The sequence below is a fragment of the Delphinus delphis genome, chromosome 17, assembly GCF_949987515.2.
Source record: "Delphinus delphis chromosome 17, mDelDel1.2, whole genome shotgun sequence".
Taxonomy (NCBI): domain Eukaryota; kingdom Metazoa; phylum Chordata; class Mammalia; order Artiodactyla; family Delphinidae; genus Delphinus; species Delphinus delphis.
In genome coordinates, this window is record NC_082699.1 from 1,299,428 (window position 1) to 1,324,535 (window position 25,108).

Consider the following 25,108-nt stretch of genomic DNA (forward strand, 5'->3'; position numbering starts at 1 on the left):
GTTTTGGTGTGTGAGCTTCTCACGCGGCGGCTTCTCTTATGGAGCACGGGCTCTAGGTGTGTGGGCTTCAGTAGTTGCTGCATGCAGGCTCAGTAGTCGTGGCTCATGGGCTTATTTGCTCCGCAGCATGTAGGATCTTCCCAGACCAGGGCTCAAACCCATGTCCCCTGCATTGGCAGGCGGATTCTTAACCACTGCACCACCAGGGAAGCCCAGGTTGCCATATATTTAAAGGTTACTATATATCATGATCTCTTAAAGGTGGCAGACAGATCAAAGTTTCCACATTCACCACCCTAGACAATGCATTTTAATATATTCACTTTCCTTTTTAATGTTACATAGTTAATAGATTGCCTGACAGCAGAATTTTTCTGGTGAGAGAGTGACCCTTCCATTTTGGTAGCATTTTCTTTCTTTCTTTTTTTCCTTCTTCTTGTTTATCAAACTAAATGAAGAGTGGTAAAACCTAAACGGTGTTTGTGCATTAAGTCCATACTTTAGAGCAGATGAAAGTTCTCTCCTAAAAAATGGGAAGACCAACTAGGAGCAGAGGCCATGGACGGACGCCGGGGCTTCGGGGCTGGAGAGGAAAGTTCAGACGTGTTTATTATCAGTTTGTAATTATTTGACTTCTGCTTTCACAGAGAAGTAGAAAGCAGCCCCCTTTTAAAGGAAGATGTAATTCACTGCAAGCTCTAAACTCTACCAAGCAGAAACAGCTGTGTCCACATGTTGCTTAAAAAGTATTTTCTAAGTAGTGACGCTAAAATTAAACTTTACGTTGGAAAGAAACCCACAGATGACTGAGGACCCTGGGCTTCCTCCACGCAGAGATGCCTTTGATTCCGCGAGAGCCATGAGGTGGGGAAGGGGCTCGCGTTGGCCACGGTGCCATCGGCCTTCCAGAGGTGGGAGATCGTGGTGGTCAGTGCAGAGTGAAGGGGATGGGTCCTCTTACTGGCGGTATCGCCAGCCTGACAGACCCCCTTACTGCAGGGGAAAGTCAGTAAATTTCTGAAAACTAGCTAGCACTCTTCTTATACTTGACATCTTAAGAGTTAGGAGACTGGGGCCATTTTTTGTAGTTTTTCTTCATTAAGATTAAAGTTACTTTCCTTGGGCTTTTGTACTGGGTTTGCTGCTTGTACGGGGAGGCTGGCTTTAGGAAGCACTGATCAAACGTGCTCAAAGGAGTGGATTCTTCGCCCCGTCTGCAAAGTGCTTCCCCAGGTCATATGGGAATAAACAGGTTTCGGTTGAGCAGCAAAGTGGCCAGGACGTGATATCATCTCTCCCTTTCACATCAGTGGCCCGGCAGCCACTTGTATTTTCTGTGGTTCTGCAGGGACTTACGAAGACCAGCAGAGCCGGGGTTACGTCACGTGTGGTCACTTAATGGACGATAATTTGTGGGGTTTGCAGGGCAAGGGCTTCACATGAAGATTGAAGCCCAGCTTTTTTCTTTTGCTTTTTTTTGAGGTTACCAGTCCAGGGACTTGGTATTTCCAGACATACTTAATCCCGTCTTTTCTATTCCTGCCCGATTCACACACAGACGGCACGTTTAGCCTCTGCTGGCAGTAACTCGGCTCCTTTCGGCGTTTCCAGATAGTCTCAGAGAAGGACAGAGACAGAGGCATAGAGACCTGGTTTCCCAGGAAAACAGCTAAAACACGTAAGAATTAGCAAAGAAAATACACCCAGAACACCTGCTCCTCCAGGGTGGGTCCTCGCTCCCACCAGTGATATTCCATAAGCAGCAACTTTGCTGAGACAAAATCATTATTCACCGAGTTTTAATCACTGGGATTTCGCAGTTGATGAACTCGTCGTGATCTCAAAGCTGAGTCGTGAGTTGGTTGTTTAAAGTCAGGGTTCTTTTCCTCGTGGAAATGAGGTTGCCAGTGGGCCCAGTGTACCCCCCCAGTGAAGCAGGACTGGGCTCCCAGCTGCGCCCAGGGCCCCGCCACCAGGGAGCACCCCTCCTCTGAGCGCCAGGCCGGCAGCGGACTGGGCTGGGAAAGGGGGACCAGACGGGAGTCCTGAGGCCAGGCCCCTTCCAAGCGCTCCCAGAGCCGGATCCTGGGGAGGGGACCGTGGCGGGCTCCCTGGTGGCACTGACTTGGGGCTGGGTCTTGCCTGAATGGGTCCCTCCATGAAATGAGCTCCTAGGCCGGGTGGCCCGGGCCCCTGGGGGAAGAGGCAGCGTCCCCAAATCCCTCTCTGTCCCCTCCTGTCCCTCCCATGCCTCCGGCACTCCCTCAGAGCACCCTTCTGAAGCAGGCAGGGGAGGGGTGGACCCTGGCATCACACACCCCTCCCCCAACCCCAGCCACAAAGACTAAGAAAGTGTTAGAGAGAAAAGACGAAAATGAGCTTATTTGCCAGAAGGTTAAGGCAAAATCTTCATCCAGTGTAAATGAGAAGCATATTTTAAGACGACAGCTACAAAAATTCTACGATGAGAATTCCTTGTCATACTCCGATTGATTAGAAACCAGTGTGATGACCACGGCACTGACTGCTCGCGTGTAGAAGGGATGCTCTGTACTTTCTTACACATCACTCTCTCTACAGGGGTTGCCTTGGCTCTTCCAGGTAAGAGTGGAAATGATTCCAGGTATGAAGGTTTCCAGGCAGCTCTCTGAGCCCACAAGCAGGACAGGGAGGTCCCTGACATGGGAGCCCACCTGTGCTCAGACGTCCAAGGTGGGTGCGGACTGGCTGGGCCACCACCCTCGGGCCTGTGGGAGGAGAGGGTCCTGAGTCGGCCTGTCACGATGAGGCAGGAGCCACATCCACGACCTGACTGGGGGCAGGTGAGAAGGTGGGGTTTACAAGGGCCAGCCGACACCCTGGTCCGCTTGGCCGCTCTCTAGGGACTGCAGCCTGTGCGAGTGGATGGACAGGAGAAGAGAGCCGTGTGTGCTTAGAAATGCGCTTACGTCTTCCCGTTTCCTTTATAACTGGCTTTCTGGATGAAATCCACCCGCACTGTGGAGGAGAAGCACGGAGGGGGCTCGGGGCCCCTCCCCAAAGGAGGAGACCCAGGTGTGCTTATTCCCCCCGGGATGACACAGGCAGAAGGAGTGGCAGAAGTCCTGCCGACACCAAGAGGCCAGGGTGGGGCTGTCCTTCCCTCCCGCTGCCCCGGCGGAGACACCGTCAGAACGGTGCTCGCCCGTGCGGGCGCTGTGTCTTCACAGGGCGGAGACCCCTTCCCCACCTAGAGGCACGTGGGACCTCGCAGACCCTCCGACAGGCGCCCAGACCTGGCAGTGCTCTGCAGGTCCCAGCGCAGGAGCTGCCCCGGCACCTGCACACAGCGGGCCGTACATTCAGCCACAAGCTACCACTCACCCCGGGACACGTCCCCTCTTTAGGGACAGCGACAGCGGGGCAGCAGCTGGGCTGTCTCGCCACAGTGCTTGTTGGCCTGGGACGCGTCCTCTGTCCCAGAATCCCTGAGGCCCCTCCCGTGCGGGGGCCCCTTCTGCACCCTCAGCCACCCCAGAGGGGTCGGGGCCCCAGTCGCCTCAGGCAGACCAACCAGACCAAACAAAGGCCACAGGGGCTCTGAGCTCAAACTGTCCTTGGAGCCAGAGCCAAGGACCTACTCAGGACCTGCTAGAACGCAGGGCTTGAACAGGACCCAGAGACTCCTGGTACCACAGACAAAACTCCAGGGAACAGTCCAAAGTCACCTGTCACACAAGAACCAAGAAACGCCACAAACCGAGGGAGGAAGGATGACCGACAGAGGCCGACACAGAGCAGAGGCCGACGTGGGGAGCAGCTGAGGAGAGATTAAAGTTGTCGCCCTGAAAGCGCTTCATGGGCCATTTCAAATCCTTCTGAAACTGATGAAAGGTAGAAATGGAAATTCTAGAAACAAAGAAAGAGAAGTTCTCAGTGGAAATTAGGAAGCCGAAAAGTGCAAGCAGCAAAAAGCTAAAACCACCCCGAGTGGGCCGAGCAGCACGGAGGCGACAGAGGGTAGAGGAGCCGCCGGACTTCGTGACGGATCAATAGTATTTGCCCATCTGCTCAGAGGAGCGAAAACAAATAGAAGAAACGCAGAGAGTCTCGGGAACCAGAGAACACAGCAAAAGGTCCAACATCCATATTATCCGGGCCCCGGAAGGAGAGGAGGAGAGCGGGGCTGGGAGAGTTGCAAAGCAATAACGGTGCAAACTTCCCAAATGTGAAAAGTGAAAGGCATAAACCTACATTTTCAAAAAGCCGGGAAAACCTGAAATCGGAGGAATGCGTGGAAACCAATGCCGGGACAGATCACATTATCAAACTGCTGAAAACAAAAAGCAAAGAAAAGAGTCCTAAAAGCCGCCAGAGGGAAAAACCAACTGGCACGAGAGCAGATTTCTGATCCGAAGTCCTGGAGACCGAGGGGAGCTGCACAGGCTCCTGTAATTGCTGAGAGAAAAGAGCGGAGACTACAACTTCTGTTATCTGCCAAAATGTCTTTCAGGAATGAAGGGGGATGGGAAGAAAACTCAGAGCACGTGTTGCTAGCAAACCAGTCCCTCGAGAGTGGACACTGAAAGTTCCCCAAGCGGAAGGGAAACGGTATTAAGAAATACTCAGAGCTTTAGAAGGAGGGGGTGAACCTCAGAATGGGTAAAAATGGAGGTAAATGGAGTAGATAATTCTTCTTGTGATTTACCTAAATCATACTTAATGATCGAGGCAAATTTTATCAAACCATCTGACAGGTTGAAGTAACACCTATGAGAACTGCATTGAAAGAGTGAGTGAGTCAAGGGGCCTGGGTGGAAGTGTGGCTTCCCCACTTCCCTGGAATTGGTACATTGTTGCCTCTGGCTGTGGCTGAGACAGCTTACCCGTGCAGATCGTGAGACTTGACGGGCACCCCCGAGAAAGACGTACAAGACAAAATCCTAAAAGTCACTCTGAAGAAATCAAGAGGAATTGATAAATTAGGCTTAGTCAAAATTAAGAACTTTTTTCTCTGTCAGAGACCCTGTGAAAAGCAATAAAAGACAGGATAACAATTTGGGGAAAATATTTGCCGCAAATGTTAGTATCTCGAATAGATGAAGAATTCTCAAAGCTCAACAGTAAAAACATAACTAATCAGATTAGACAACTGGTAGAAGATATGAAAACACCGATTCAGGGAAGACAAATTTGCACATGACGAGATGTCCCACATCACTAGCTATTGTGGAAGTCAAACCACAGTGAGGTTCCCTATGAACGCGTTAGAATGGCTAGAACACACACCTGTGAGGACGTGGGGAGGCTGGCCCCTCACGCATCGCTGGTGGGAAAGTCCAGCCGCGCAGCCCCTCTGGAAACAGTGTAGCGGCTTCTTACGGAACTAAGCTTTCAACTGCCAGGCCGCCCAGCAAAGCCGCTCTTGGAGAAATGAAAACTTTTATCCACAAAAAATCTGTACCTGAATGTTTATAGCAACGTTACCTGCAATAGCTGAAAACAGGAACATCCCAGATGTCCTTCAATGGGTGAATGATTAAACGCACCATGATCCGTCTATACTGTGGAATTCCACTCAGCCGTGGAGGAGAATGAGCCACTGGTACGTAGAGTAGCTTGGATGGGTCCCCAGGGAATTGTGCTGAGTGAAAAAGGCGAATCCCAGCAGATTACACACTGTGTGATTCTATTCCTAAAACGTTCCCGAAATGGCAAACGTATGGAGATAGAAATATGTTAGTGATGGCATTGGGCCAGGGTAGGGGCAGGCGGAGTGTGGGGCGCGTATACAGATTACGCGGTGACGGGAGGCAGTGTCCCTTCAGTGAGGGAACGTCTGTGTCTACACTGTACTGGTGTCGGCATCCTGGTCCTGACACAGTATCTCAGTTTTGCAAGCGGTCACCTTTGGAAGAAACAGAGCCAAGTGTCCATGGGAACTTCCTGTATTATTTTCACAACTGCACATGAATCTACAATTATGCAAAATATTTAAGAAAAAGGATAGACCCAAATTTAATCCCAACTTAATAAAATTAATGGACCCAAAGTTTCCAACGCCATTAAGCATCTGGCTAGTATTTGCATCTTCTGTTAAAATCTGAATGCTTGAATTAATTTCTAAGCTGGTCGTATATAGCAACACATTAAGACTTGTTTGCTGTTTAGAAAACTACATTTTGTTTATAGATTTTTATATTAATAACTCATCCACTTGGGCAACATGCCACATGAAAATTACACCTACAAGACAGCACTTAGAACAAGGATGGAAACAGTTAAATGTATCAAACTGTGCGTGGTCAGGGTGGTCAGTAGAATAAATATTGGGGTCTGAATTTCTTTTTTACAAGAGAAACACTTTAAATAAAAGAGGAAATTTAATTCGATTTGGAAAATATGTATCTCTTCAGTAAGATCCGTGCTGTTTAAAGCAAGAGTAAGGTTTCACTGGAAGGATTTTTTTCCTGCTTTGGCCCCATGACATTCAGTTGAAAGCATGACACACAGTATGTGGCAGTCTCGGAATCCAACGTGCTGTTTCTTTAAGCAACATACGTACGGGAGAAGGATTTGGCTAGTTGACAGTGAACCGAGGTAACAGTCAGTATAGTTTTGTTTATAGATGGAAACAGAAAACTTAAAGTGATCATTCGGTTGATGGAGTTTGATCAGTGTCTGAGGCTCACGTTTAGCTCTGGTCACTCCTTCAACCTCATTGGTCAACAGTGGCTGTACCTGGGGTCACACCATCCTCAGGCCCAGGGGTGGGCAGACAGGGGCTCACCCTCAAGTGCCCAGTGTTTCCAAGCTCACGTCAGCAATTTGTGTCACACACACACACACACACACACACACACACACACAGAGTCGTGTCTCGGCCGACTTTCCTCTTCCAGCCAGCTCCACCACCAAACATTTGAAGACCGTGGCTACCGTAATTGAAAAGAACAGACTGGATGTATCAACTCAATGGGTTTTTATTCTAAACTGAGCAGTTAGCATATTACTCCAACCTCTTGTAGGTAAAAAGAAGCTATTTTTATATATAACGGTTACTGTTATAACCGTTGCATAACTGTTACTATTGACTCTTATTCGTAAGGTCTTTGCCCGGGAGGACTCAAAGGCTCAAGGAGAACGATCTATAGCAAGTTACATGCAAATTCGGCTGGCGGGTCTCACTGATTAACCAGGACCTCACCAAGGAAGCTTCCTCAACTTAGCAGCCAAGATTTCAAAAGAAAAAACATGTATACATAGCACAAATTCTTGCAGCATAGAATAAATATTATTTTAAAAATAATTTAGAATTTACCCCTTTAGCTCCATTCCCAAATGCATTAACTTTGAACCAAAATCATTAAACCTTCCAAAGTGATACGTAAACTAAAGATAACAGGAATTGGGCTGATTTGTAATCATACGCATCTGGGGATTTTCCCTGAGTCTTTAGTATACACTGACTTGGAAAGAAAGGAGAAGGGCCACCCAAAGAAGGATTTTCACGTTTAGACCCAACTTGCCTATTGGCTTTTCTATCCAGCATTCGTTCTTAATGTTTTATCTTTAAGGTAAAGAATAGTTTTGACTACTTCGGGCCCCTCTATGAGTTTTTGTCCCTGCACCCTCTCCTGACCCACTATTTCGTGTTACCATAAGAGGTGAAATGAGTGGAGCGATTGACGAAGTGTCTGGACATCCTCCTTCTGTCCATGACTGCATCTCAGCACTCAACACCTGCTCAGGAGAAGCCAAGGGACAGAGACGGAGGGCTTGGCCGGGGTCACTGGCTGCTCTCAGTGTCTGGAAAGCAGCATGGGTCCCGAGACCATCTTCTGATATCCGCCACTGAGCCCACAATTATTTTACATGGAAAACGTTTACGTGGTGCCCTGGCTTTGGGGTCTGGGAGCACACACAAGGGGCCTGTCCCCACCACCAGGTGTCTGCAGCATAGGTGACATGACGGCCCAGCAAGGACGCATCCCACACCCTGGGTCTTGAAGACGATGGAAAAATGGTCAAAACTCCCATAAGTTGCAAGGAATGCTACTTTTCCTTTTAATCTTCCCACCCATTCTTCAAAGGGAGGTGGGTGATGACCTGACCAGAAAGGATGCCGAAACCTCAGGGGTCCCCAGGCCCAGGCAGGCAGAAGGCGCCAGTGACGGAGGTTGGAGTGACACCCCGGGAAGGTCAGGGCCTCCGGGGCCGGGAGCTCACGCCGCTCTGAAAACTCTTTCAGTGACGTTTCGTAACAGTGTAGAGTCCAAGCAAATCGTGACTCCGAACAAGATTTCATATGTGGCCCTCACACGACCAAATCTCGATCCCTGTTTTAAGCAAAAACAGAGCAGAGAACAGTTTCACTGCCTTCGTTCACTCTCCCCACGAAGCAGCCCTGTATCATCACCGGCACTTTTACGTTTAATCCGAACAAAGTCTGAGAATGAAATACCGCCGTCTGCCTTCTACTGATGCAGAAACCAAGGCTCACAGGCAGGCGCGTGGCCTCGGTCCTACAGCGAGGAAGAAGGAGCTCACCCAGCGCAGCCTCCACGTTCTGGGCTCCGTGCTCTGCCTCAGCTCCACAGAGCGCCGGCACAGGGCTTGGCGGCCCGCAGGCACTGACCTGCTGCTTTTAAGGGGGGCAGTCTCAGCGGGGGACTGGGTCCTTGGGATCCTGAACCAGAACCGGATGGCCCTGAGCTCCCACCCCAAGCCTGGCTGCCTGGAGGCCAGGCACGTATTTATCCCTCAGCATCTCATGCACAGGTGAGGGCCTTGGTCCAGGGCAGCCCGTGGACCTGCTGCCACCTGGCCATGACCTCTGCGGCCTTTGAAGAGCTGTGGGTACGGCCTGGGCTGCTCCTGGGGCGCCAACCAGAATCAGCTTTGGTCCATGCTTTTCTACCTCAACACTGAGTGCTGGAGTCCAGGGGACCCAGGATGGGCTCTGAGCTCTGCTCTTTACTTGCTGTGCGACTTTGGACAGTTTAGTCAAATACTTAAAATCTCGATGCTCTCAGGTAAAGTGGGCCTAGTTATATTTCCGACTTCCTTGGATTGTCGTAAGGGTGAAATGAGATAATGCTTACGTTACTGGACCTAGGGCAGGGACAACCCCGTGCGGGTATAACCCAGAGCAGGTACGTAGCTCAAATAGGGTTTTCTGTAAACTTGATTAATAATAACAAGCATCAATAGAATTGATTTTATTTCACAGCCCATTCGGATCAAAGTCAGTCTAATTTAAGACCTATCTGCATCTACTCTGTTTCATAAGTAAAAGAAAATAAACCTGAATTGTATTAAGCATCTTACGGGAAAATGGTATCAGACATAAAAATGAATGCAGCTAGTTCTTGTTTTCACTCCACAAATCTTAGTTTGCACACTCAGGCCTCAGCGGTCTCTATTCCGACAGTGTTTGCTCCTTGACAGGTACGCCCATCACCCCAGCCCCTACCTCTGCTGCCATGTGGGCTTCTCCCTGTGTGTCCGTCTGTGTCCAAATGTCCCTCTTCTTATAAAGACACCAGGCATATTGGATTAGATCCTGCATGACCCAGAAAGACCTCATCGTAACTTGATTACGTCTGCAAAGACCCTGTTTCCACCAAGGTCCCAGCCACAGTTTCAGCGTTAGGACGGGCACACATCTTCCTGGGGTCACAGCTCGACCCACAAGCAGCAGACGCCCGACCCTCTTGGCCTCTAGAAGCTGTCGTTTCCCCTGAAGTGCGCCTTGTTAGGTGTTGAGACAGCCATGCCTGCTTGCTCCTTTTATTATTAATGTCGCATGGCCTGCCTTCTCCCACCTTTTAAGTTTCACGTGCCCAGGTCGCTGTATTTGGAGTGAACTCATTACTGTTAGTCTGGGGGCTTACAGTGATGAAGGTTACCCATCACTCCTCACACGTCTGGCTGGGGGCCGGGGCGTTGCTCCGTGGGCTCCACACAGAATAGGGCACGTGGTCATCAACATGAGAGCGGCCCGGAGGCGCACCGGCCACTTCTCTGCACGGTGCCCGGCTGACGCACGCGCGTCCGAACAGCAACAAGGTTGGATGGTCTCATCCCTGCGCTGTGGGCTGCAGGGCAGCTGTGCTCTGCTCCCCACGTCGTCTCCGTCCTGGGGTCCGGGCTGAAGGGGCAGCCTCTCCCGACACCTGCACGCCACCCTCCAGGCCTGGATGTTGCAGCGAGCTGACGTCTCACCTCCTGCCCCGCACCTGGACGTGTGTATCCAGTTCCTCGGGATAACTCCAGGGCTGTTGGCCCTCTGTGCTCTCCAGGCCTGGTCGGTGTGCCGAGCAGCCCTCCTCTGCGATCGGGAGCTTGGCGGGTTCTCTGAGAATCCTCTGTAGGCCTCTCTCCCCTGCTGTTTGCTGGATGTGAACAGACACGGCTCTGTTTCGGTGAGTGGCTGGATCCCCCTGCAGCAGCACGGGCAGGCGGTGGACCGTCTCCTGGCTTCCTGCTGAGGCTCCACCGGCCCGGCAGGCGGCTTTCCACCCAGGAGACAGGACCCCGGACCAGCTGCCTCCTCACACAGCCTGTACCTGCTCTGGGGAAGCCACTGGCAGCCTCGCCCCAGAACATTCTGGGGGCGTGAGGAGAATTTCTTGTAGATGGCATATTGTTGGATTCTCTCTGTATCCTTTCTCGCCAATTCTGTCTTTTGTTGGGACCCTCAGAACCCCTAAGGGCTGTCATCCATGTGCAGGGCTCGGTGTGCCATTGCATCTGTTTCTCATTCCTTGGTTTGCCTTCTCTTGCCTTTCTGTGGGTCACAAGAACACTTATAGGACTCCATTTTGATTTATTTATACTGCTCTTGAGTGTGTGTTAATTGCTGTAGTTATCACTGTACACGTAACAGATCGCGCCCACTGGCATCGATCTTTCACCACCAAGGTGAAGTGTAGGCTTCCACGTGGGTCCCATCCACTGGCCTCCGCACTTTCACCCAACAGTTGTCTTCAGTATCACCTCCACACAGCCACTCAGCACCATATCACATGGAGGTTAGCAGACACGATTTAGGATCCCTGTGCTTACTCATTCCGGTGCTTTCTTCCCTTTCTGGTGTTACGAGCAGCCCGGTCCTGCCGCACTGTTTAGAGAACGTTCTTTACCTCTTCTTCAAGGGCTGGTTTGCTAACAGTCATTTCCCTATGTTAGAGAAAACCTAAGTTGTTTCCCCTTCATTCCTGAAGGCTGTTTTCACTGGACATTGAATTCAAGGTTCACATTTATTTTTTTCCGGTACTAAAAAAGGTTGTGTCAGTTCCTCTGACCCCCACGGTTCTGGACAAGAAGTCCGCTGTCATTGGAAATGTTGATACTTTGTAGACACTGTTCCCTCCTCTGCCGGCATCCACATTGTTTCATTCCTCTACTCTTCAGCAGTTTAACGTGATCTGTCCCGGCATTGGTTTCCACGCATTCCTCCGATTTCAGGTTTTCCCAGCTTTTTGAAAATGTAGGTTTATGTCTTTCACTTTTCACATTTGGGAAGTTTGCACCGTTATTGCTTTGCAACTCTCCCAGCCCCGCTCTCCTCCTCTCCTTCCGGGGCCCGGATAATATGGATGTTGGACCTTTTGCTGTGTTCTCTCTGGTTCCCGAGACTCTCTGCGTTTTTTCTATTTGTTTTCGCTCCTCTGAGCAGATGGGCAAATACTATTGATCCGTCACGAAGTCCGGCGGCTCCTCTACCCTCTGTCGCCTCCGTGCTGCTCGGCCCACTCGGGGGGGGTTACCTTTTTGCTGCTTGCACTTTTCGGCTTCCTAATTTCCACTGAGAACTTCTCTTTCTTTGTTTCTAGAATTTCCATTTCTACCTTTCATCAGTTTCAGAAGGATTTGAAATGGCCCATGAAGCGCTTTCAGGGCGACAACTTTAAATCTCTCCTCAGCTGCTCCCACGTCGGCCTCTGCTCTGTGTCGGCCTCTGTCGGTCGTCCTTCCTCCCTCGGTTTGTGGCATTTCTTGTTTCTTGTGTGACAGGTGACTTTGGACTGTTCCCTGGCACTAGGAGTCCCTGGGTCCTGTTCAAGCCCTGCGTTCTAGCAGGTCCTGAGTAGGTCCTCGGCTCTGGCTCCAAGGACAGTTTAAGCTCAGAGCCCCTGTGGCCTTTGTTTGGTCTGGTTGGTCTGCCTGGGGCGACTGGGGCCCCGACCCGTCTGGGGCGGCTGAGGGTGCAGAAGGGGCCCCCGCACGGGAGGGGCCTAGGGACAGGGCCCTGGTGGGGAAGGAAGCCAGCTCCCTGCTCAGTCCTGTGGCCCCTCCCAGCCCCACAGGCAGGATGGGATGTGGAAGACCAAACACCCTTTTGGCCAACTGGAAACACAGAGACGGACGGGGAGAAAGTGGTGTATCCTCTGTTGGTGTTTGCCCGCCCTGGAGGACACGTTTCCAAAATGGTTTTCCGTCGTTTGGCCACCCCCTTCCAGGTTCTTGGCCGGGAGAAACCAGCCTTTACTGGAATTCCTTTTGTGCTGGTGGTGGTCCTGGACTGGAGGCCTCAGAAGCACCCTTTCTCAGAGGCTTGGGAGGCAGCGAGGGGGCCCAGGGGACTCCTGCCGTGTTGCCCTCGGGTCCTGAGCTTCTGGGCCGAATTCCTTTTTCCTTTCACCTCTCAGAGTCCTCATAGGCTTGTTTTTTGTGTAATGGCTTGTTTTTACCGGTGGGAGGGAGGGTCTGGTAGGAACAGGGCTTCTCTCCCTCTCTCTCTCTCTGCCTCAGAACCACTGACATCCCTGGGGCTGTTTTGTCCTGTTTTGCTCTGATAACCAACTATCCTGACATCCTTTGAGATGCCCTTCGCTCAGGTAACCGGGCAACAGCGCTCGAGTCTGGGAGGTGCGTGGCTGTGTTGGGGTCAGGTGGGGAGCCGTTCATCCGGACGTCTTTCTGGGGGGAGCAGACGCTTCCTGTCTGCCAAGTGCTGGCTGCGGGGAGATCTCGTTAACGGAGGGAAATGAAGCCCTGACCACACACAGCTCACGAAGGGCTCATGCAAACCAAGAGTGTGACCCGATGCAGCCGGCAAAAAGTGAGTCGGGAAGAAAATAAGTAGGAAGGGGCTTTGGGCTTGGGCATCTCCTGAGGGCTGGAGATGACGCCGTGTGGCTGAGTTGCGTAAAAGGAAAATGCATGTTCTGCCCTCTGGTACTAGGTCTGTGCCACTGAGCACAGCGGCTCCAAGCCCTTTGGGACTTAGGAAGAGAGAGACATTTACACAGGACCGTCTGGTAAGGACACACTACGCGCTTGGGACCAAGTGAAATAACCAAGCACAGGGAGCTCAGGCGCTGTGTCCCTCCGGCCGCCACTTGTCACTGGTCCTCCCCGGGCTGAGGCTGTTCTTCTACAGGGAGCCTCTTGGTGGGGCAGAAGAGGAGGAAAGCTAAGTGAAGGGTAGACACCCACACGGCGATGGACAGATGCCCGTCGGCTTGTCGAGGGCTCGCTCACCTCTCCCAGCTTTCAGCAGCGTTGCCTGTTGAAGTCCTCAGGGATGTCCCCAGTGGTCTGGGCTTAGACACCGCACAGGACACGAGGACACAGGAGAGAGTGCTGGGGCCTCCATGAACTGGACCATAAATACTTATGCTCTAAAATGACAGGCCTACACTATCTAAAAACTTGCCTTATTGCACCTATAGCCAGTGCTTGGAAGTCACTCAGAATTCCTGCAGCGATTTTCATGATTAACTTCGCAGTATCTGTGACGCACATTTGCTGTGACTGTTTGATTTCAAAGCTGGGAAAGGAGCGGCCTCAGGAGGATTCAACGCTGCCTCTGTTCTTCAGGTGGCCTTTCCTGAAAGTGAGAATGACTGATTTCATGTCATGCAGGGTACAAGTTACCAGAGAGTAAAGGAAATGCTACTGTGAGCATAAATGTCATTAAGCATAGTGGCCATAGTGTGTTTATTGCCTGCAGGCCACTTTACATACATCTCTAATTCTCATAATTACTGTGCAAAAATAGTCATTTTTATGCTTAGTAAACAAATTCGGAAACAAGGTTTTGGGGAGAGTCAGTTACCTGCACAACAGCTAACAAGTGTTCAGATCGCAGCTCCAACCCGTGCATTTCTGACTCACTCCCGCTGTCCACACCCCAGCCGGCCCCTCCTTCCCTTCCTTCTTCTCTCCCCTCCTTCTCTCCCCTCCTTTCCAGCAAATCAACCAATCAATCAGCGAAAATCTACTGAATTGCTGATGTGATCCGAACACCACGTCAGACTCTTGGGATAAAAAACGACGACTACAGTCTCACTTTATCTCTCAATGAATTCTCACTCTAGTAGAGGACACACATGAAGGATAATAATTTCATTAAAATATCCACGTTAAAAAAAGGATAAAGTAGGGTGGTGGCTCAAAGAGGATCCCAGGTGGACAAGGAGAGGCGTGAGGAGGGTCCAGGGAGACCAGCTGCAGAGGGGAAGGCGCCAGCCTCACAGGAAGAAGGGGAGCGAGAGGCGGCGAGTGGGCGGGGGCAGTGGCGCGGCGCACGGCGGGTGGGAGCGAGCCTGGCCCACGTGGAACGGGCTGGGGTGCCCCGCCCCGTCCCCGCCTGTGACCAGAGGCATCTTCCTCCTCGTGCTTCAGTTTCCTCATCTGTCCAGAGGGGACTGTGAACAGCGGCGCCCGCCTCACAGGCCGACACAAAGATAAGCGAGTATCCGTAACTCCCTTGGAAGGGGCATATGGTACTTCGCGCAGAGAGCTTGGATTGAAAGGGTCTCGGCGGTCTGCAGAGGCTTTGTGGGCCGGGCACGGGCACAAGCACTCAGACTTGGACCTGGAAGAAAGGGGAGCCACGGAAGGGCTTATCCAGCGGGCTCAAGGCTCAGCCCTGCGTTTCGAAGACGGCAGGCCCGGGCGCTGGGAGTGGGTGTGGGCTGCCGGCCTTCCCAGTGCCCACCCGGAGGCTGCGCCCATCGTTACTTAGTTGAGAGTCTCCTCTTTTTGTAAATGCCCAAGTTTCCCCAAAATGGCCAGTTTAAAGGACGGCAGCCGTTTGGATGTGTGACTTAAACGCCACTTCGCGTACCCGTGTGGTTTCATGCCTCTCAACATCTGGAAAGGAAAGCTTGCCCGAAGACATGTTCGCCCTATTACAAACCTCCCCGGGCTTCAGAGTGTAGCAGAGAATTCAATCACATCCACGCTGAGACAGTGTAAGAACCTCTCTTTCATAGTGATGCATTTCAATGGAAAAATATATTCGTAAAGGAAAAGTTTGCTTCTTAAGCAAGTTACACTCGGCTTAGTTTTTAAAGTCAATTCTCAAACGAGTGTCCTGGTTCTTCTGAGTCTGTAAGCCCGAGTTGCTCTATGTCTTTCTTTTAACAGGGACCACTTTCAGAAAAAGTTTGGTATTACCTACAAAAAATGTCACCCCACAGAAATGCATCCACACGGCAGCGAGAGATTTGTTCAAGGATATTCATAGCACCGGCGTTTGTAGCAGCTCCTGGTTGGAAATAGCTCAGAAGTCCATTACAGCAAAATGGATATGTGCTTTGTGGGATCTGCACGCAGTGAGGTCTAAAAAAGCACTGAAATAGAATGAACAATAGCTACATTCAGGAGCGGGGTGAATCACAAACTGCATGTTGAAATAAGGAAGGCAGACACACACCAGAGAATATATACAGTACGATTCTATTTATATAAAGTAACAAACCAGGCAAACAAACTGGTGTTATAAATGTGGATTGCGGTTCCTTTTCGCGAGAAGGAGGTCGTCGTGATGGGGCAAATCACAGCGGGGGTTTCGGGCTTCTTGCTCTGCTCGGGGTCTGGATCCAGGCAGTGGTCACGTGGCTTTTCACTCTGTCCTCCCCGCTGACTCTGTCTCTCCCTGCGTCTCCCTCCGTCTTCATCCCCATCCCCACCCCGGTCCCATCTCCATCTCCATACCTTATCTACATCTGTATCTTTATCTGTATCTGTATCCATATCTGTGTTTTCACTCTTCTGTGCTTTATTTCAACGTTTTTTAAAGATAACATTCTAGTGATTTTATGCACATTTTTTAAGATTGTGAAAATGAAACCTGTATACACAGTGTTAGAAGATTAGAAAAAAGTCATAATTACTGAGCTCAAAGAATATTTTAACTTGATAGTTCAACATAAATTGTCAGCTCTCGAATGGCTGTAATGTACTGTAATTATACAGGAACTTTAGAATTGTCATAGTTCAGCATTCGACTCCATCTCCTTTCTTTCTTAGGCAACATTCTTTGAATAGAAAACAAATTCCGTAAACTGCTGGTGACTTATTACATTTTAAGTAAATGAACTAAAAAATATGAAAACATCCATCGCTCAGAGCTGAGACATATGAACTCTTTCCGTGTATGCAGGTCTGAAGTGTTAATATAGAGATCTCCGGTGTATACAGTGGTACATGGACGTCTATGATGTGTACACTGTGGTGACAGTGTTGTGACAGTATGTGTCGTGTTGCTCAGGTCACAATTACATCAAAGTTGCCCGCCCATCACAAGTTTTGGGCTAGTCTTTTTTTTTTTTTTTTTTGCGGTATGCGGGCCTCTCACTGTTGTGGTCTCTCCCGTTGCGGAGCACAGGCTCCGGACACGCAGGCTTAGTGGCCATGGCTCACGGGCCCAGCCGCTCCGCGGCATGTAGGATCTTCCCAGACCGGGGCACGAACCCGTGTCCCCTGCATCGGCAGGCGGACTCTCAACCACTGCGCCACCAGGGAAGCCCAGGCTAGTCTTATACTGTTTGTAGTCTAAGCCAAATTAATCACATCTAGAAAGGATGAGAGGACTTGAATTTTGTGTGATCAGTTTTACACACACACACACACACACACACACACACAGAGGAAAACCATCTCCAAATAAATGTACACGTGATTTAAACACAAGCGTTTGTCCAGGCATGAAAAGATTTAGGCTGTGGCATAGATAAAAAACCCATAAAGTTTCTATCCAATCCATGTTTTAAAATACAGGCTTCACTATAAAGAGCGTTTGTCTCCTAGACGGATTTGGTTTGCTCGAGGGTTCTCAGAGTGCCACATCTGGACCACTTTTGGTGTTCCTGATCTTTTTTAGAGCCATTTTGAGAGGTGGAGAATAGTAGCTCACTGAGTGATTAGTTTTGTGCTTTTATTTTTTAAACATGTATTATGGAAATTTTTAAGCATACACTGAAGTAGAGAAAACAGTATAATGAACTCGATTTTCCCAGCATGCAGCTTCAACGATTTTCAATATGTTGCCCATTTTATTTCCTGTGTGCCCCCTCCTCTTCGCCTGCCCGGGTTGCTGTCCCAGACCTCAGGAACGCCACCCTTCAGCTCCGGCATACGAGGCACCCTGTGCTCGCGGCTGCTTCTACCTCATCTCCTGAGTAATCCACTACGTGTTCTGTGAATATGCTCCAACACGAACAACCTCAGACCTGTATGCATTTGCAGGAAAATACAAATCAAGAACTTTAGAAACCTCCCAAAATATTGAGTCTCAAATTTTTTTTTCACATTAATAGAAAGTGTTTCTGGATTTTTGCTCGGTAACTTGGTTGCTAAGTCCAGCATATGCCCTTTGTAATGGTCTTCACACAGAGCTGATAGATTTAAAAAACTGACTTTTTTTCTAGGCTAAAAGTGAATGATGCGCATTTCACAGCATGGAAATAACAAATTACCCGTGGCTCCCTCTGGAAATATCCAGTGTTCACTCTTTATTATGTTTCCCTTCAGTTGTTTTTGTGAATGCATTTTACATAGTTAAGATCAGACTTCGTGTTCTATTATTTTTCAAAACTTGGATAATACCCAAGTTCTCCCTTTTAAAGGAAAAATGTGAGCCACCCACGGTATGCAGAGCCCCCACGCCGGGGCCCTAACCCTAATTACTTAAAAAACTAATTTGAGAGTAATTTACTTTAGCAACTAAATTTTTACCCTATGAATGTATCTTTCAAGTCAAAATTTCACTACGACAAAGAAGTTTTTATAACAGCGAGCATATGTTTTTAGACTCTAATCAGAAGTGAACTTCACTGAAGGGTGCCGGGCTCAGCAAAGCGCGCTTTGGAGACACTGGACGAGCCGCCGGGTAACTCATCACAGATGATTAAAGTTTATCTCCACCTTGAACCTGACCTTCTTCTCCTCAAGTAAACTCTTAGCCAGGCAGAAAACACGGCAAAGTGCCCTGTCCCGGGGCTGGGGGTCCGTGGAGGACCACGCCAGGAGGCGATGCCTCGCTGGGTCGTGGAGGGGCGGGGCTGCCGGTCGGGAAAGGCCGGTGGTGGACCAGGCTGGCCGAGGTCAGCGCCTGGGACGGGCGCCATCAGCCAGCCCGCGCGCGGGGCGAGGTGGGGCTGGGCACCCGCTGGCAGGCGAGGCGTCCTGCACTTTCCTCCGAGCCGACGCAGCGGCTGACTAGCTTCGCGAGAGCGTGGTGGCCCCCGGCAGGGGTGGTGAGGGCGCTCCCCCCAGAGCCCCGCCCCGCCCGGCCCGGCCTGGGGTGGGGGGGGGGCGGCCGGGGGGGGGCGGTTGGAGTCACACCCGCCCCGGGGTGCCCACAGCGCTCCGCGGAGGCGCAGCAGCAGGGCCGGGCCGGGCGGGGCGGGGCCCGCGCGCCTCCTTCCCAGCCGCTGCCCCGAGCGGGGGGCGGAGCCGCGTGAGCTCGCGAGAACTCAGGCTTGGCGACGGTCTGGGCCCCAAGGCGAGAGCCCGCCGCAGCGTGGGGCTGGGGCTGCGGTTGGGGCTGCGGCGGGCAGGGCGCTCCTCCCCGGTGGGTGGGTCACTGGTCCCTCCGGCTCAAGCACACGGCCGCTGTAGTGGGGGAAGCAACGCGCGGGCCTGAAGAGCGAGCAACTGCCTTCGCACAACGCCTCCCGCGTCGCGGGCGCCCCTGGGCCCTTGCTGTCGGGGGCCGCCGTCTGGCACGTGCTGGAGCCGGGCTGCACCGCTCCTGGGGACAGAAGCCCTAGTTTGAACGAGCGGCGCATGCTTCACCATTTTCAAGGTTGTTTGCGTCCGAAGACTTTGAAAGGACCCTTTGTTGGGTCACGGGGGTGACTCGGTGTAAACGCCGTGTGGGGCTCAGCAGTGTGGCCGCATCTTCCTGGGCCGTCCTCCTGATGGCGTCAAAGCAGAGCCGGGAACAGCGTGGCCGTTGGGAACGGGCCTGCCTCTGGCCCCGGGTGGCCCGGCGGGAGGACACCGGCAGTCCCGGGGCGGGGGTCTTGTTGGTTCCGCGTGCCGGTCAGCAGAGCTCCCGTCCGTCCGCAGGCCTCGGGGTGGGGGGGCGGCTCCCACCCCACCGCCCACCCCAGCTCTGTGGGCCCGTCCTGGGATGATGGCCGTCCCCACAGCGAGGTTGTAAAGGGGCACAGTCACCGTGGAAAACAGTGTGGGGCGCCTCAGATGTTACAAACAGGCCTCCCACGCCGTCCAGCAGCTCCGCGCCTAGGCACATGCGCAAAGGAGACGAACCCTCTCCCTCAGAAAGTGTGTCTGCCGCACCCCGTGTTCCCAACAACCTGTGTGGAAATACCTGTGTCCACTGGCGGATGAATGGGCACAGAAGGGACGGTATATATATCATGGTATATAGATATATCATGGAGTATTCTCAGCCATGAAAAGGATGATGGACACAGAAGGGACGGTATATATATATCATGGCGTATTCTCAGCCATGTAAAGGATGATGGGCACAGAAGGGGTGGTATATATATTTCATGGAATATTTTCAACCATGTAAAGGAAGGAAACCTTGTCATCTGCGATAGCATAGAAGAACCTTGAGAACATTATGCTCAGTGAAATAAGTCAGAGAAAGACAAATACCTACGATCTCACTTATATGTGGAATCTAAACAAAACAAAAAAACACCAAACTCATAGAAAAAGAGATCAGACTTGTGGTCACCAGAGGTAAGGGGTGGAAGGAGGGGGGTTGGATGAAGGTGGTCAAAAGGCACAAACTTCCAGTTACCAGGTAAAAAAGTTCTAGGGAAGTGACGTCCCACATGATAGACAGAATTAACACTGCTCTGTGTTATATGTGAAAGTCGGAAAGAGGGTAGCTCCCAAGAGTCCTCATCACAAGGAGAAAGTATTTTTCCTCTTTTCTTCTTTCTTTTTTATTGTATCTATATGAGGCGAGGGATGTTAGCTAACCCTGCTGTGATCATTTCACAACGTGTGTGAATCAAACCATCAGGCTGAACGCCTCAAGCGTATGCTGAACGTATACAGTAATGCACGTCAGTTATTTCTCAATGAAACAGAAAAAGGGCTGCTGTGTTGTAAAGCTCTGCAGCCACACGTGGTGCTAACGTGGCAGGGATGCTGGAGCTAAGGGAGGGGCCGAGGCACTCCCCACCCCACCCCCCCACCCCCCACCCCCGTTTCCACCTCCCACTGAGAGGCGTGAGGAAAAGGAGCGCATGGGCCCCAGTGTAGCCAAGTGCAGATTCCCATGGGACCGGGACCAGGGACCCTCTGCGGATGTGGATCTGCAGTCAGACGTCCCTCTGCAAAGACGTGTCCCGAGAACAGTCATGTCATGTGTGCAAACGCACTGACCCCTCATCAGCCCATCACCTTGTTCTTGCTTCTTGTCAGTGGAGAGATTCACTGAGATGTGTAATTCAGTATCAGACGCAAAGATAAGGTATAAGGACAAGCCCACCAGCTTTTGGGCTCTGCAAACTAAGGAAGATCATTTCTAAATAGTAATCTTGCCACTATTTATACTGAAAAAAAGCGCATTCTAAAGAATGAAGGCACCTATGCGCTGGATAATCTTTCCGTTAGGTAAACAGTGTATTAAATTTAGAGTGAAAATATCAGGAAGGACATGCAGTCTGCTTCTGTAGAAAACGAAGGTAGAACACAGCTTCTTTTTAACGAGCTGCAGACACAAATTCGGCTGTTACGATATTGCACATTGATGGTGCTGTTGCTTTATAGGGTTATGAGTTGATCCACGTCACATGTGACTCCGTGTAGAAAGTGACCTGTGCAGACAGGCTTCCAAGGGGCCGGATGAAGCTCTGTGCAGGGTCCTGGCATCCGCATTCTGTGCAGAGCTCACTCTGAAGGCGATCAATGGAATGCAGGACAGCCTCCGAGCCTAGATGCCTGGTGAGAACCGTGCTGGTTGAAAGTTTAGGAAGTTACTGAAGGGTTTCCTCAGAATTAGAATGTGGACAGGAGGAGGGGATAAGGTGAAGAGGAGAGATTTACCTCTGAGGTTGTGTTCTGCACTCCTTGGTGTCACTGTGTTCCCAGGCGCTGCCTCAAAGCAGCTTTAACACGGTCCCACACCAGCCTGTTACTCTCAGGGCACCTTTCAAAGTGAGAGTCACAAAGGAGATGTCCCACCTGCGTTCGGTTCACAGAGATTGCAGCCAGTTGGCCAGTTGGATTCCGTAACTAACAATTTCCTGGAAAAAAAAAGAGCCATGTTAGTATGTAAGAACAGTTGTCCTGTAAAAACACTGATGACAACAGGAATCTTCGGAAAGCGCATGTTAATTCTCTCAGAGTAGTAATTGCAGGGGGTTGTCTGTACATCATTCACTATTAGGTTTAGAAAAGTATCTCCCAGGAGGGATGGATACCCAGCAGGGGCTGGAAGCTCCCTACGACACTTCAGTCTGGGGCTGTGATAGAAAAGCCCGGGAAGGTCTTTTGCTTTTACATCTAGGATTTTAGCAGGTTTGTCTCTGGCTCAGGCTTTTAGAGTGTAAAAAAATGTTTCTCAAGTGAATCTAAGTATCTACCAATCTAGTTCTAGTTCTAAAATGTTATCAAATTTCTTATAGATACATAGATAAAGTTAAATTATTTGTCTTTTACCATCTAACAAATGAAAGCCTGATGTGAAAAGAGGAGGTTAAGTAAGCCTTCTCCATCTGCATATGAAGACTAGCCTTGGCACGAAATTCCTTTCCCTTTAAAGGTTTCCCGGGGCAGGTCTCTCCTCCCTCCAGCTTCGTGTGGCCAGGCAGGCAGGAGCTAGGAGACCACAGGCAGGTGGCAGTTCACTTCTGTCTTTGGTGGAGTCCCAAGCCCCACAGGGTGCAGGGGTCCAGGAAAAAATGTAAAACCAGCCACCCAAGTCGAATGGAAAATTTCAGGAGGGTCGAAAACCATCAAGATGCAGACAGTCGACGGCTGAGGTGATGACTCAGAATGATCTTTCTGTTTACCTGTTTACCCAAAGCATTTTACCCATTCCTTAAGAAAAAGAAGAAAAAGGAAAATTCACAGGAAAAAAAAACAGTTGTTGATCTATTTGACAGACTGGATAGAGTATCAATTTGTTTAATTTACATCCATAGATTTAGCACGACCTATGTGAGCCGTGTGACACGATCTTGAAAGTTTCTTTTTTCCACTCCTTTTTCTTTGTGTCCTTTCTCAGAAATCATTAAAATGCCCATATTTACAAGGAAGTGGAAGCCATTATAGAACTCGAAATTGACTGGAGGGTAAATATTCAGATTCATTTGAGAAATATGTGTTCCCAGCGAGGAAGAGATACCCGTCATTCAGTTGCTGTGCGCTGTCATTCTGCTGAGGGATGCAGGAGGTGATGGCAGGATGTCAGCAGAGCTTCTGTGTTGGATTCTTGGGCTGCAGAGAGTGCCCAGGCACTGGCATTTACTCTTACGGACCTCATCGCTGGAAACGACCCAACGTAAATGTACGTGGGTTACTCACATCCCTACCCTCCCCCAGCCTCACGTGGGCCCCGAGTTACTGTCCTTCCTCCCCACCTTCCCAGCACCCCTCTTCCTGCAGGCAGTGGTCAGATAGGTCAGGGGTTGTTCTCCCTGAGGTCTTTCCCCGGGGAGAGCAGGGGCTGGCAGCCTACAGGACATCTCATCTGGCAGTGACCGTGACCCAGAGAGGCCGTGGGGTGTCCAGATCTCTGGTGTAAGAACTCCTGTCCAATACAGTAAAGAGACCATGAGAAGATTCAGTCTACATCGACGGGCCTGGGACCAGTGGAGTCTTTGTGAAGCATCTGAAGACACCTACTTTCTGGAGCACAGTGTGGGGGCCAGGAGGCGGTGTCAGTCTTGCCCGATGAACTCCAGGGGGGCGTCTGGAAAGAAGTGCAGGCAGCATCCGGGCCCATTTCAAGGAGAATCTTTCTCACTTGTTTCTCACACAGCTGGCTCTTCAATGACTAAGCTTTTCTTTGAAGAAAGGTTTCCTTGACCAAAAAAAAAAAAAAAAAGATTCTAGAAATATTTGTGGATGCTTGGGACTGAATCTCAATGTCAGCTATTTTTTCCCCCTGGCTTTGCTGCTCCTCAGACTTTCTTATGGTATTTTTGGAATGAAACCACAGAGTCAGACTCCAGTGTGAAATCTCAAAGCCAAAATCGTCTGATACTTTTTCCCACAAGTGCGTTAGAACCACAGCAAATGAAAGGACTGCTCTTAGCAGGAGATGACCGAGGTAGTGGGACAGAATGTGAGGAAGATGAAGGTAGCTCGATGCCCCAGGGAGTTTGTCAGCTGGACGCCAGGCTGTCCTGGGCAGAGCCTGGGCTCCTGAATCCCCTGCGAGGGGCACCTGCAGGCGCAGCAGCTGCGGTTCTGTGAAAATGCACTGCTGTCTCCCTGGAAGGAGGACGCATGGAAAGCTGTGATTTTTAATCACAGGCCCAAGAAGACAATCAAGTGTGAAATTAGAACATCAGCCTGAAACCTTGTGTTGATACTGCATTATCCTAAACGTGCAGACCACAGACATGCATTATTAGGCATAGGTCTAAATTATTATTTGAATTTAGCAAAGGGAAACCAACAACGGCTGGTCAGTGTGCCTGCCCAGGGCCCCTGCCTGCCATGGTCCTTGCCGCTCTCCTGGCCCGAGTTACCCCGGAAGCCCACCCACTGGGCCTGGTGGGAGGGGTAGTTAAGAGAACTCCTGGTAGAATGCTACAAAATCTGTTTTTTTCCTTAAAAAGTTTTTTTTTTCTTCTTTAGTTCCTTTCTCTATAACTTGCTCTGGGCAAAATCCTCTCGTCAGGCTGTGGGATACATTCAAAATGAGCAGCAGAAATGACAACTTATCTTTATTTCAACATGGAAATGTGGTTTCTCCAGATGTTTCTAATGTTCCAAATAGGGATTTTCAAAGACTGAACGTTGCATCAAGGCTGCCAGCCTGAGAGACTCTACACAGTGACGGCGCTTCTGCAACACACACACACACGCACACACACTCATACACACGTGCGCACACACACGTACACGCCCCTGAAATGTAGATAGGAACTTAGATCTGTGCGCAAGTAGAGATGACTTGAGGGAGACACACTTTTTCTTCCTGGATGTAGTTCGACAGACACTGGGCAGCTGCATTTTTTGAAGAACCATTAAGTGCACGAAAGAGCCTTAAACAATCCAGAGCATGTAGTGCTGGGTGAATCATCCCGAAAGCTGGTTTCCGAGACCACAGAAGGCAGGGGGACAAGCTGGGAGAGGCGCAGAGAGCCTGCAGCACACCACAGGAAAGTCCCATCTGCGGTCCCGCCCCCGCATGTACGGGGGAAGGAAAAGGTGGCAAGAGGGAGAGGCTGGAGACAGGGAGATAGAGCAGGCACGCGGGGCTGGAAACATGGCTTTAGTTAGAGCGTTTGCCGTTGTTTAATCATGATGAACTTTTCTGCCGGGGGCAGACCTGGAAACGGTGACCAGAGCGTGAGGGTTTGAAAAATGCGCTGAGGTTGTGACAGCTGTTGGCTTCCCTGCCCCACGGGAGACAGCCGCTGATCGTGCATCGATGTTCATCTGTGATCTGCGCTGCTTGGCTTCAAGTGTCTTAGAATACCTTTCCGGGCTTACAGTGAGAAGCTAAGTTATTCTCACAATCACCAGGTCACGGCTACCTTGGGACAAAATAGTCCTCCGTGCAGTAAAAACTTTCTGCTCATCTATTCGGCCCCAGGAACATGTAGGGTGTTGGGAGGTAAAAATGTGGTCCCAGTGTCGACCCTTAAAGAATTCACAGTCCGGTGAGGAGACGGGCACAGAGGCAAACAACTGTCGCGTGAACTGTGTGCGGTGTGCC

The 25,108-nt window shown here is 50.6% G+C and overlaps 1 long non-coding RNA gene across 2 annotated transcripts in view; it reads left to right on the forward strand.

The window, feature by feature from the left end:
- Window positions 1-18,261, forward strand: part of LOC132440429 (uncharacterized) — a 100,431-nt gene extending 82,170 nt beyond the window's left edge. For both annotated transcript variants that reach the window (XR_009522570.1, XR_009522571.1), the window contains exon 3: window positions 17,324-18,261. This is a non-coding gene — a long non-coding RNA (uncharacterized lncRNA). The remainder of the gene's footprint in view (window positions 1-17,323) is intronic.
- The last annotated feature ends 6,847 nt before the right edge of the window (window positions 18,262-25,108 follow it).